Consider the following 11,518-nt stretch of genomic DNA (forward strand, 5'->3'; position numbering starts at 1 on the left):
TTTAATCTCCTCTAAAAACGGGTTACAACCTGATGTTTAAGTCCATTCCCCTTTTAATAGTTTGCAATTCAAATATAGGATATATTCTTTGAGAATCCCATGGTACCAAAATATCTAAGAAAGACATTTAAGAACCCAGCAAATGAATTTCACTAAAATTTACCACCAAGCTGAAAACATTGATATTTTGTAAATTGGATCACCCTTGTAAAATATGTTCTTTAGCTGCCATAATTAGTAAACAGCTGAAAGAGTTTCAGAATCTAACAAGTGCACCTTATGACCCAAGAAGGCTTCTCTGTTTTCCACTTAATAAGAGATGAATCCTTAAAACTTTTATGGTTAGATATTTATAACATTGCCAATTCATTAGAAGGATTTATTGCTGTTCTTCGAGATTTCTCACAGTTTTGCTACCAGCCCAAGTCTTTCATATTCTGTAAGAACAGAGAGCAGCTCATTGGGCTACACTTCCCTTTTGTGTACATATGCGTTCCTTCAGGCCTCGAGAAGAGCACGGCCAGTAGTGCTTCCCTCAGCCTTACTTGTCATTTGTCAGACCCACCTGGAAAATTCCCACACCTTGATGGAAACTTCCACTCCTGGCTTGAGGCAAGTCCAGATATCTGATCTTTCTTTTTTCTAAACACTACCAAGCTTGGGGGTAAGAAGGAAATAACTTTACCACCCTGCTAGGCTCCTGATCATGGGATGTGGTGGGGATCCCATGGTGCATTTGAACAAATGATTGGCCACTCTTATGTATCCCTAGATGATTGCTTTTCTACAAAAAAAAAAAAAGGAAAATATTATAATATTATTGGTTGCTGACCAGATTTAATTAAGCAGTCTGCCAGCTGGGCATCTAGGTCATTCTAGCTTTTCATTACAGTGAATGATCTGAGGATGGCAGAACTAAAATCCCAACTCAAACACAGTCAAAAGGAAAAGTCTTTCCATCAAAAGAGATGAGCATTTAATCACCACTATCATGTATGATAAATCATAGTTCCCTAGCCAGAACATAAAAATTAAAGGTCTATACTGGCAATGGGGAGGAAGGAACAGAGAAAGGGAAACCCAGTGGATTTCAGAGCAGGATTGAAACCTGAAGCAGGCAGGAGGACCCCGTGTGAATAGGTGTGCAATTCCTGGCCTCTCTTCTTTCTTGTTCATGCTCCATCTTGTCCTGCTCTCAGTCTATGCCCTGGTCGGGGATGATACTGTGTGCATTCCCCATAGAGACTTGTCCAGGCTCCCACTCTGGCCCTGGCCCTGGATCTGCCTCCCAAAGGGCAGCAATCATCTGCCATCAACAGATCCAAAGCTCCTTCCCAGCACTGGCCCTGTGGGGCCCTTGGCCGCATCCAATGCTGTAAAGTGCACTTTCCTTCTAAAATCACCTCCTCTTCTGGCTTCCTGGGTAACTCTTTTCCCGATAATTCTTTTTCTTCTATCCATATCCAAATGTTACAAGGCCAAGGTGCCTTGCCTGACTTTAACACCTTCTCCAGGGGGAAATTTCATCTTTTGTAAGGTCAACCATCTCCCATATGATGATGATTCTGACCCGATTCTCTACAGAGCTCCAGAACAAAATTTCCATGGTCCAATTGTGCATTTCATGAATTTAAATATTCCTTCTATGCCTGACTCCACAAAAAAAAAAAAATCTGATCCCTTTTCCAAGTTCCCCCAGCTAATGTCACCATAATATATGCATTCATTTGGGTTTGAAATCTCATAGCTTTTCTTAACTCTCCTTTATTCTTATATCTAATCAGTCGCCAATTCCTGTCAATTCTCCTTCCTAAATAATGTCAAGTCTTGATTATTTGATGCTGAATTCTCCACAGCCATGGCTAAGCAGTGCCCTGGGACCCTCTTCCTCTCCAGCTGGGAACACTCATTGCTGAGTGCCAAGCTAGGAAGTAACAATCCAAAATTCAAAAGAGCACCTTGGATTTAAGCCAGGAGGAGAGACCAGCACTCCATCCATTTGGCTTCCCTGTCCCAAACTCTCCATTCCCCCATATTGTGGCATTAAGTCCCTAGACTGGGCCCTTCCCTAAAGTGGGCAATCAGCCTTCACCAGCTAATGACCGAGCCTAAGCATGTTCTAGCTCCCTTCTGCATCTTGGTCATAGTTGTCTCAACATGAAAAAAATCAAGAGTTGACAGTAGTTTTTATTTCGTTGTAATTAGGAATTAACATCTTCATCTTCACCATCAATTTCTCCCAGTTAATGGAACATGGGCTATAATTCTAGAATCCTTTCTCTTTGCCATAGATAATCCTAGTTCAAATCTTAAGCTTCTCTCATCTAGAGGAGTGCATAAATAGCCACCTAGATTTCCTTGCTTAGATTCACTCTCCAATCTAATCTTCAGTCCCTGGTCAGAATTCTCCTTATATACCACCCTGATCACATTGTCCCTCTATGAAAAATTTCAGTGATCACCTACAGAGCTTAGCTTAGATACCACTTAAAATGCTAGTGTTCTTCTTGTGACAAGTTCTTGCTTATTCAGAAGCCACTTGGAATAATATCAAACAAACAAAAAATCCTGCAATAACCTAAGTGTCTACCAACAAGGGGAATGTTAAATAAATTTGAGTACTTCTGAAATATGGGCTATTAGGCAGCCATTTGAAAGAATGAGGTGATGACATACAAAGATTTCTACAATATATGGACTTGTTTCTTGTTTCATAGGCAAACAAAAATTTTGGATGAATGCACATCAAACAGTTAATCTGTAGCCACTATTGGGGAGTGAGAAGGAGGGAGAAAGAGAGCATATTTGTTTATTTATTCATTTGTCTGTTTGTTTGATAAGCTTCCATGTTATTTTAATACCTAAATATTATTTTAACATGTATTTATTGTAAATATGTAAACATTTTAATTATTAAAGAGTGAACAGGTTGGGTTTTTTTTTTCAGATTTCTAAAGCCAAAAAAGGGTTTATCAATGTATTTTCTATGTGAGGGTTTCATTTAGAAATTTTCCCATTACATTTTTGAATTGGGGTATATTAGCATACATATGTATAGACCAATATAAAATTTAACAATACAATGTTCTCAGCTGACTGCATACTCTGTATCCAGGTCATCTTTGTATTTTCCCAGAGTGCCTTACAAAACATAGTCCAAGTTTGGCTGTCGTTTTGTACATTTGAAGTATACATATATGTATACACACACATGCACACATACAGATACATATACAATCAATTGGTAGAATAATCTGCACTTTTTTTTTTTTTTTTGGTTTTGCTGACAACCTTGTGTTGATCACTGCAATGAGAACTCCCAAGAACTAAGTGCTCCAGAAAGGACAGGAGCCATTCAATAGAGAAAGGGTAGTTAGGTTTGGATCCTGGGCACAGGCTAAATTAACTGATTCACATGTGAGTCAGGGCTATTTTAGAGATCATATACAGCAGGCAGCAGCCTCTCTCTCTGCAGCTGTTTAGAGAACCCTCCATCCCCCTCCCCAACCTGCCCCAGGTAGATGATCCTAAGAATTTTTCTGGGGTAAGAAAACAAATTCCAAGCCCCAACCATCTTGATTGGAAATGGAGTCTTGACTTTATATACACTTGGTTCTAAAGCCCTACCCAGAGAAAAATAAGCTTTAACTGGCATTTAGCTAATACTTAAAAGTTTATAGGCAGAGGGATAACTGTAGAATCGCACAAAGAAGGGCAAGCTCAGCCTTTGCCCTTTAGCAGTTGATTTCTCTCCCAAATCCCAGGTAGCTGACAGGTGGAAAGTCTAGAAACAGAATCGAACACGTCTAATCTCTTTTATAGTGATGTTCTTCTTTTAACCCATGTCAAGAGGGGAAATGGCTGAAAATAGTGACAAATACAACATCAATAAACATAATAATAATTGATTTTTCAGAGATGAAAAATTTGAAATTAGTGGCCATTTCCCCCCAGAGCATTGGTTGATTAATTTAATGTTCATCTTAGTCTTTCAAAGACATCCTCTTCTGCTGATCTGCTCTGCCAGACTTTGTGATGGGTTTTGTGGTTAGGACCTGATGGGTAAAGTATATTGCACAGTTCTGCAGTTTTTAAGAGAATCTTTATAGTTTAAGGATGTTTTCAGCCAACAACAACAACAAAAAGTTAAGACATGTAAAGCAATTAAGTTTCCAGAATTGGAATATGGAGTTCGTACAAGGTACAAGTTGAGTGACATAACTCTTCAAGAAACAGATTTTAGGCGCACTGCCTGTAAGCCCCCCAGAGCACCCAACTTACACTGAATTAATCAAGGAATCCCAAAAGGCAGTGAAGATGAATTTAAAGCAAATGTTTCTTTTCTTCCTTCCTTTCTTCTTTCCTCCCTCCTTGCTTCTTTCCTTTCCTTCTTCCTTCCTTTCCTTCCTACCTTATTTCCCTCCTTCCCTCCCTTTCCTTCTTTCCTTTCTTCCCCCTTTCCTTCCTCCCTTCCCTCTTCCTCTCTCCTCTCCTCTCCTTCCTTCTTTTCTTGCTTGCCTTCCATTGCCTTTCTTCCTTCCCTCCTTCCTTCCTTCCTTCTTTCCTTTTTTCCTTCCTTCCTTTCCTCCCTCCCTCCTTCCTTCCTTCCTTCCACATAAGCAATCTTTGGAAGTTTAATGTGCAAAAGAGTAAATATCATGTCCTTTTTACAAAGAAGTAAAATGAGACACAGAAGTGGGGTGACTTTTCCAAGACACTGCAGTGACTAAATAACAAGCCCAAGGAAATAGGTTAAATTTCCAGACTACCGTTTTACCGGTCCTTCTGCAAGTAGTCATCCTGCAGCATGTCAGGGAGAATTCCAACTGGTCCCATCACTAACAGCCCCACCTTTGAGCTTATAAGCACAGATAGACACTAGTGTGGAGCCACCACCCGGATATGCAGAAATCTGTGTCCACCCTCACCACTTGTCCCTTTCCAACTCTTACCTTTCTCATAAATATGCATTTTATAATTCTGGACTTGTAATAATAACTGACTTCCACTCTCTAAGAACAGAATCCCCCTGTTGTCAGGCCTCTTCATAACATCACCTCCACAGGTGAGTCTGAACCCAGTGTTTTGTAAACCTGAGTTGCAATCCATTTGATAGGACTCCTGGCACTAGCTGCCTGATCCCTTCCCATTGAGGTTCCTCTTACTAGTCATTGTCACCTTACTTCTCTAGGCCACTGCTGTACAGTCTAATTTATCCTGTCTGGAATCCCCAGGACACCCTGCCTCTTAATCTTGTCTCCGGAAAATTTACCAGAGGATCACAGTATCCACCCTTCCCAAATGCTTGTGCTTTTATATCACACTCATCTTTCTTATGTGCCCCATCCCATGGTCCTCCACAGTTGGACCCGTGAGGCATACAATGCCTTCTATAAGGTCACATCTGGCCTCCCAATTTAAGCATTTACAACTTAGTATTTCCCAGCACAATTACCCATCTATGGTCTTAACCCAGGACAATGCTAGTCATCCCCAATGGATTTAACTAAGGAAAGAAAACAACCAGAAACAACCTGGGGCCTCTCATGCCTGGAAACAAACTTCCCTTTGACACTTTGCACAGGAATGCTCTCCCTAAACAAGGGTCAGTGTTGGATGGCAACACTGAAATTCACCTCAAGGCCAAGCTCCATAGGTCAAGCCATTATCAGGCACCAAGAAAGGATTCTATGAACAAAATGAAGCCATTCCTCCAAGACACAAAGACAGCATTTGTAGCCATGTAAGAATGCATTTCACCAACTTTTCTTCCATTAGCATATAGTTTTCTGAACTGTCTCAGAAAGAAAAGAGAGAAGATCTCTCGTTTTGTTTTCCTAAATTCTGCCTTTCAAAGCTGTTGAAGCAAAAACACTTCTGGGAATATAAGGGAGTGGTACAAGTGGGGAGGGCAAGCTGGGGGGGAATTGAGTTAGAGTGACAGGCAGAGCCCGTGACATTGAGTCATGGTCCCCATGCACAGGCCCATTTATAACCTGTTCTTTAACTTTGTTTATCTTTGTAGACATTCGCAGAAGCATCTCACTTTCCAGAAGTTGGGGCCCTATAATCATTACTTGTCTAAGGAGGAAATGAGATTACGTACCTTTAATTCTTCTTCTCAGAAAGTCCACATTGTAATAGATAGCTCTTCACTGACCTTCCTCTTCCCTGGGGGTGAGGCTGCTGCATTTTCACATTTTCCTCTTGGCCTTGGTGTAACAAGAACAGCCAACAAAGGTGGCGTCTTTGATACTAAACCTCTATCACAACGAGGAAGGGGAAGAGAAAGGCTCACCTTCTAATTTAAGGGTTGTGATTGAGGACCTCCAAATTTCCCAGGAATGAGCACGCGTTTTGGGAAGTGAATGCAAATTTTACAAGTTTCCAGCTCAGATAAATCATTCAAGGCCTCAAAGAGAAACCGGTTGGGGTAAAAAAGCGAACTCCCTTCCCCAGTTTGCGGCAGCGCTGTATTTCATGTCCATCGCCTGTGTGTGGTTTGCCTCTTCACTCAGCTTTACATTCACAAGTGGAGAACTTTATCCAGTGATCCGGCCCAGCTCCTAGTTCCACATCACAGGAGGTCTAGTTGTGCCCATGGTGGTATCCTCAGGAACATCAGGGGCAAGCTTGGAAAGACAGATGCTGGACTTCAGAAAAGGCTTTCCCTTAACAGGCCTGGATTAAGGGAGTCCGTTAGAATCAACTGCCCACCCTACTGGCTTTAATTCCGAGACCTGGGCCCTTTATCAGCCCTTCTCAAAGTAGAATTCAGATTTCATCCATTCATTTAGCACCAGGGGTGCGGTGAGAGCATCAGATCTAAAGTCTTCATTTATAGATTTTGCAGTCTCTAAGTTCAAGGAATCAAAACCCCTTGCTTCATGGATCATCAACCCAGTCCTTTCACCAATTGGTTTCTGGGGAGGGAGCTGGCCCAGGAAGGGATGGAACAGTGGTGTGCTGCCCAGATGCCCCTCATGGCACATTCACACAGTCTCCTGGGGTCCTTGCAGGGAGATAGATCTCCCGAGAGTATTCCAAAAATACTCTCCCATCCAAACAGGTATTCCAGGTCCCATGATCTGGTAACCTCAGATCCAGGCCTGTATATACTCCCCTGGCCCTGCTGCCTAGGTCTGCAGCTATTCTCCCCATTATCAGACTCAGCACAGCCCTGCTGGGGTTAGCTGGGACGTAACCCTAATTACAGGCCTAGAGACAAGAGAGAGAGATGGGCAGATCCTGAGGAGATGTGTATCTTGCAGTGGAAAGAGCTCTACATTGTCTCCAAGCAAGACAATCATGCTCTCTCTTCACGGGAGCATTTTACTTCTGCAGACTCAGAGAGTTCAGGGAAATCTGGGGAGTTCTGAAGGCATCAACCCAGATGTTTCAATCCAGGCAAGGCCAGGATTAGAGTGAGGTGAGCAAGGCACCTGGGCTGCTGAATTTAAGGTGGCACGTTCTCACTCATTCACTCATTCACTGTACTGGGATGAACCTGAAAGGGAGCACCTCCTTAAATTTTGCACCCTGGGCACCTTGCTTGCCTCATCCTAGTCAGGGTCCTTCATCTCGCTGTCAGAGTTCCAATAGCCTTGCTGGGGGGGTTACCCTTTTTCAGCAAGGACCCTAAGGTATTATGTAAACTGGCTATTAGGACAGAGCCTAAATATATAGAAAATGCAAAGAGCCAACTTAGTGAGGAAGAATGCCAGAATTGCTGGGGATCAACAGCCCCTATGAGTGAGAAGCTGGAGAGGATGTATCAAGGAAGACCAGAAATCCCACTGGATAATTATATTCCACAGGAAAGCCCAGAGGGTATACCACTTACCAGAACAGTAGGAATGAGCTGGTGAGAGGGTTGTCAGCAGCACTATGAAGTTCAGGGTCAGGCCTACTTTTCAGGCCAGAGCTGCTGGTAGAAGGTTGTAGAACCAGGCTCACCGAAAACAATGGGGATGATAGAACCATCCTACCCCTAACTATTGAAGGCAAGTGGCCATCAGAAGCCAGGAGGATGTACTCCTATGGCAAAATAGATGGGCAGCTGACATGGGTACTACTTACCTTGCACTGGAAACCAAGGATAGATGACAGGGAGATAAAGGACGGTTGCCCCAATAAAGAGTCATGATCCCTTGGATATTTTCCAGATCTGACTCAGTTCTCAGACCAGAACCCATTGATTAAAGAAGAGACTGGGTCCTTAGGAGGACAGATCCTACAACACAATGACAAATGAACATGGTGACAAACCCCAGTTTTCTCCCAAAGGGACCTCAGCCATTTTCTCAGGTACCTGTACACTGGGGAAAGGTGAATACCCAAATATTCTGAGGACTACTGCACACAAAGTTTCTGTTTATACCTCAGTTTGTGCGGATACCTACAATGGGAACATATGGGGCCTAGAGCATGGGAGCATTGACTAACTATTCCTCTAATTCCATAAACATCCTGGGGATCATTTCCCTTACCCTCAAATATAAAATCAGGATAGACATATTGGTAGTTGGTGTATCCTCCATATTAAGCCTTTGTCTTATCATAGTGGAGAAGGACAATAGAAACTTCTAAAACTGCCCGCCTCCCCAAATCTGCCCAGCCAAGATAGTGAATCAAAGATAATATCACATTCCAGGAAAGATAGTAGAAATTAACACCACCTAAAAGATACAGTGGTAGTGGTCCCGATTATATCTTCATTTGATTCATTCATTTGACCCATGCAGAAGCCAGATCGATCTTGGATAATGAGAGCAAGTATAAACTCGACCAAGTAGTAACCCCAATGACTGCTGCCATGCCAGGAATGGTATCTTTGCTAGAGAGATTAATAAGGTCTCAGTCACGTGGTTTGCCACTAATTTAGTGAAGGTGATACTTTTTAACGCTATCAAAAAAGAAGAGCAGGAACGAACTCATGAGAAAAGAAAACAAAAACGTTTTTCACGTGTTTGTCCCAGGGCTGGTAACTCTTCTGTTCTCTCTCATACTATAGTCTGAAGAGATCTGGGCACCTGGGCATACTGCAGAATATTACATTGATACACTACATTGGATGGCATCATTCTAATGATTATGCCGTCATCTTTAGATGAGTAAGAAGAAATGGCCAGATGAGTAAGAAATGGCTAGTACATTAATAAGATGCATGTGCTCCACATGCATGTGAGAGATGACCCCTATGAAAATTCAAGGACTCACTGCATCAGTAAAAATTTTCAGGAGTCCATTAGTCAGGAATATGCCAGGACTTCTTCTCCAAGGTCATGGACAATAGATTGCATCTTGCATCTCCCACTATGAAGAGGGAAGCCCAAAGGTGACTTCAAAGACTGATATATGATATTCTACACTAGCAATGATGATCTGCCATGAACAGCAGAAGTGATCAATAACAATACTAGGCTTTCTACATAAACAAACACTTTTTGAAGCAAAGAGGGAGGCAGCATCAACAAAAGAAAAAATAATACATCAGCAATTGATCACATTTTGAGACCACTATATCAGCTGGCTATTGCTGGGTAACAAATTACACCAAAACTTAGTGACTTAAAATAACAACCATTTATTTAGCTCGTGGTTCTTTAGATTGTCACTTTGGTCTGGGATCAGTTGGATGGTTCCTCTGATTTTGCTTAGGCTCACTCACTCATATGCGTGTGGTTATTGAACCAGCTAGGGTTTAACTAGTTTAGGTTGGTGTCAGCTGGGACAACATGCCTCTGTCCCATGTGGTTGCTCATCTCCGGAAGGCTAACCTGGTATGGTACACATGGCATCTGAGAAGGCTTCCAAGAAAGAGTAGCAGTGTACAAGTCCTCTTGAATCCTTTTGCTCAGCTCACAAATGGCACACCACCACTCCTGCTTCATTTTGTTGGCCAAAGAAAACCACCAGGACTGCCCAGATGAAAAGGGAAGGGGAAGTGGACTCACCACTTGGTTGGAGAGTAGCCAAATTGCTTTACCAAGAACATGAATACAGGAAATAGTAAAGGATCATGGTTTGCCAGATTCTATTTGAATAAACATTTGGGGGGTTCCCTAAGAAAAACAACCCCTGAGAGACTGAGGTAGATGCCTGCTCAAATTTCTAGGCCAGTCATTTCAAGGTTAAAATCAGAGATTTTTAAATAGATCTGATATCCCCACACACACACACAAAAGACCCCCAGTCAAACCCTGTCCTTTGCTGTACCTCCCTCTGTACTCAACTCTACCCTCTGAAGTGGCCTCTGTATACCTCTTGTCGTCTTTTATAGTCAATTTAGAAAAGACTCCATGGCTCCAAGTTTGTAAACATACTGAGATGAGTGGACAGTTCATTCATGCAACACAGAAACGCACTCCTCGCATCCTCTGTCATCATTTACATGACATTCTTTGCTTCAAAGGAGAAGAAAAAGAAAGAACTAGACTGACACATCATCAGCACTAAAATACTATTAGGTGTGCATGCAAAAAAAGGCGGGGGGGAGAATACAAAATAGAAAAACCCTAAAAATATTGAAGTTAGGAGCCAAATGGAGCGTGTGTTCTTGGGACTCTATCTTCACAATGAATCTTCCAGTGGCTGTCAGAGTGAGTGAGGTGGTGAGGGGTTTGAAGCGATAAGAAATGGAACATGTAAATCTCAACCCTGAGTTTCGTCATTACAATAACCACATGAGAGCTGTCACTTTTCTCCTTTGAAATTTGGCATTTGATGAAGCAAAAGACAATATCCTAAATTCTGGACCTTATTTCAAATTTATTTGCAAAGCCCTTTCCCCTGCTGCTTTTTAAATTTTTGGTATCGCTTTTCTAGTCATTTTTCTTTTCCCTTCTTCATGAAAGAATGGGGATATTCAAGCTTTGCTTCCTCATGAAATGAAAAGGCTTAAGAATCAGAATTTGTGGGGCTTTTGGTTTCTCTCTATTTTAAGATATGAGGTCCAGTAGATGTGCAAAGTAGCGGAGGTGCTATAAATATTAACCAATCGTGGCACCAAGAAGAGGAATTTGGGTGGAGAAAAGGAAACAATTAGGCCTATGCCTCCTAAAAACACCTTTGTAATGTGGATTTAAGAAAACATGTGCTTGAGAATCAAATGGAAAAAACTGAAAGCACTTTCAGATTTCCGAACTTAAGAGACTTGGGTCAGGAAGCGAATTTAGGGGGTTCCTAGCTCTAAACCAGCCTAATTCCCCTACGTTAACCAGATCCCCATTAAAAAGCACTTTTACTAAGGACAATTCTTGGATACAAGTTTATAAGATGCTCTAAATTGAGTTTTATATTAAAAAACGAGGTGGGGAGGGGCGGGGAGAGGTAATATAGCATGGTGTTTGTGGGCCCAGACTCAAGTTAGACTTCCTGGGTTCAAATCCCTGTTCTACCACTGACCATCCTATCTGTGTGACCCTGAGCAAGTTCCTCTTTGCCTCACCTTGAACATGGGGGAAATAATAACAATATCTAACTTAGAGGGTTGTTAGGAGGAATAAATTAATTAATA

General features: G+C 42.0%; 1 long non-coding RNA gene across 2 annotated transcripts in view; it reads right to left on the reverse strand.

Annotated features, from left to right (window-relative positions):
- Positions 1-11,518, reverse strand: part of LOC131278303 (uncharacterized) — a 525,485-nt gene that overhangs the window by 503,457 nt on the left and 10,510 nt on the right. The gene's annotated exons all lie outside the window — the stretch shown is intronic.

The sequence above is a fragment of the Dasypus novemcinctus genome, chromosome 4 (genome assembly GCF_030445035.2).
Source record: "Dasypus novemcinctus isolate mDasNov1 chromosome 4, mDasNov1.1.hap2, whole genome shotgun sequence".
NCBI classification, from domain to species: Eukaryota; Metazoa; Chordata; class Mammalia; order Cingulata; family Dasypodidae; genus Dasypus; species Dasypus novemcinctus.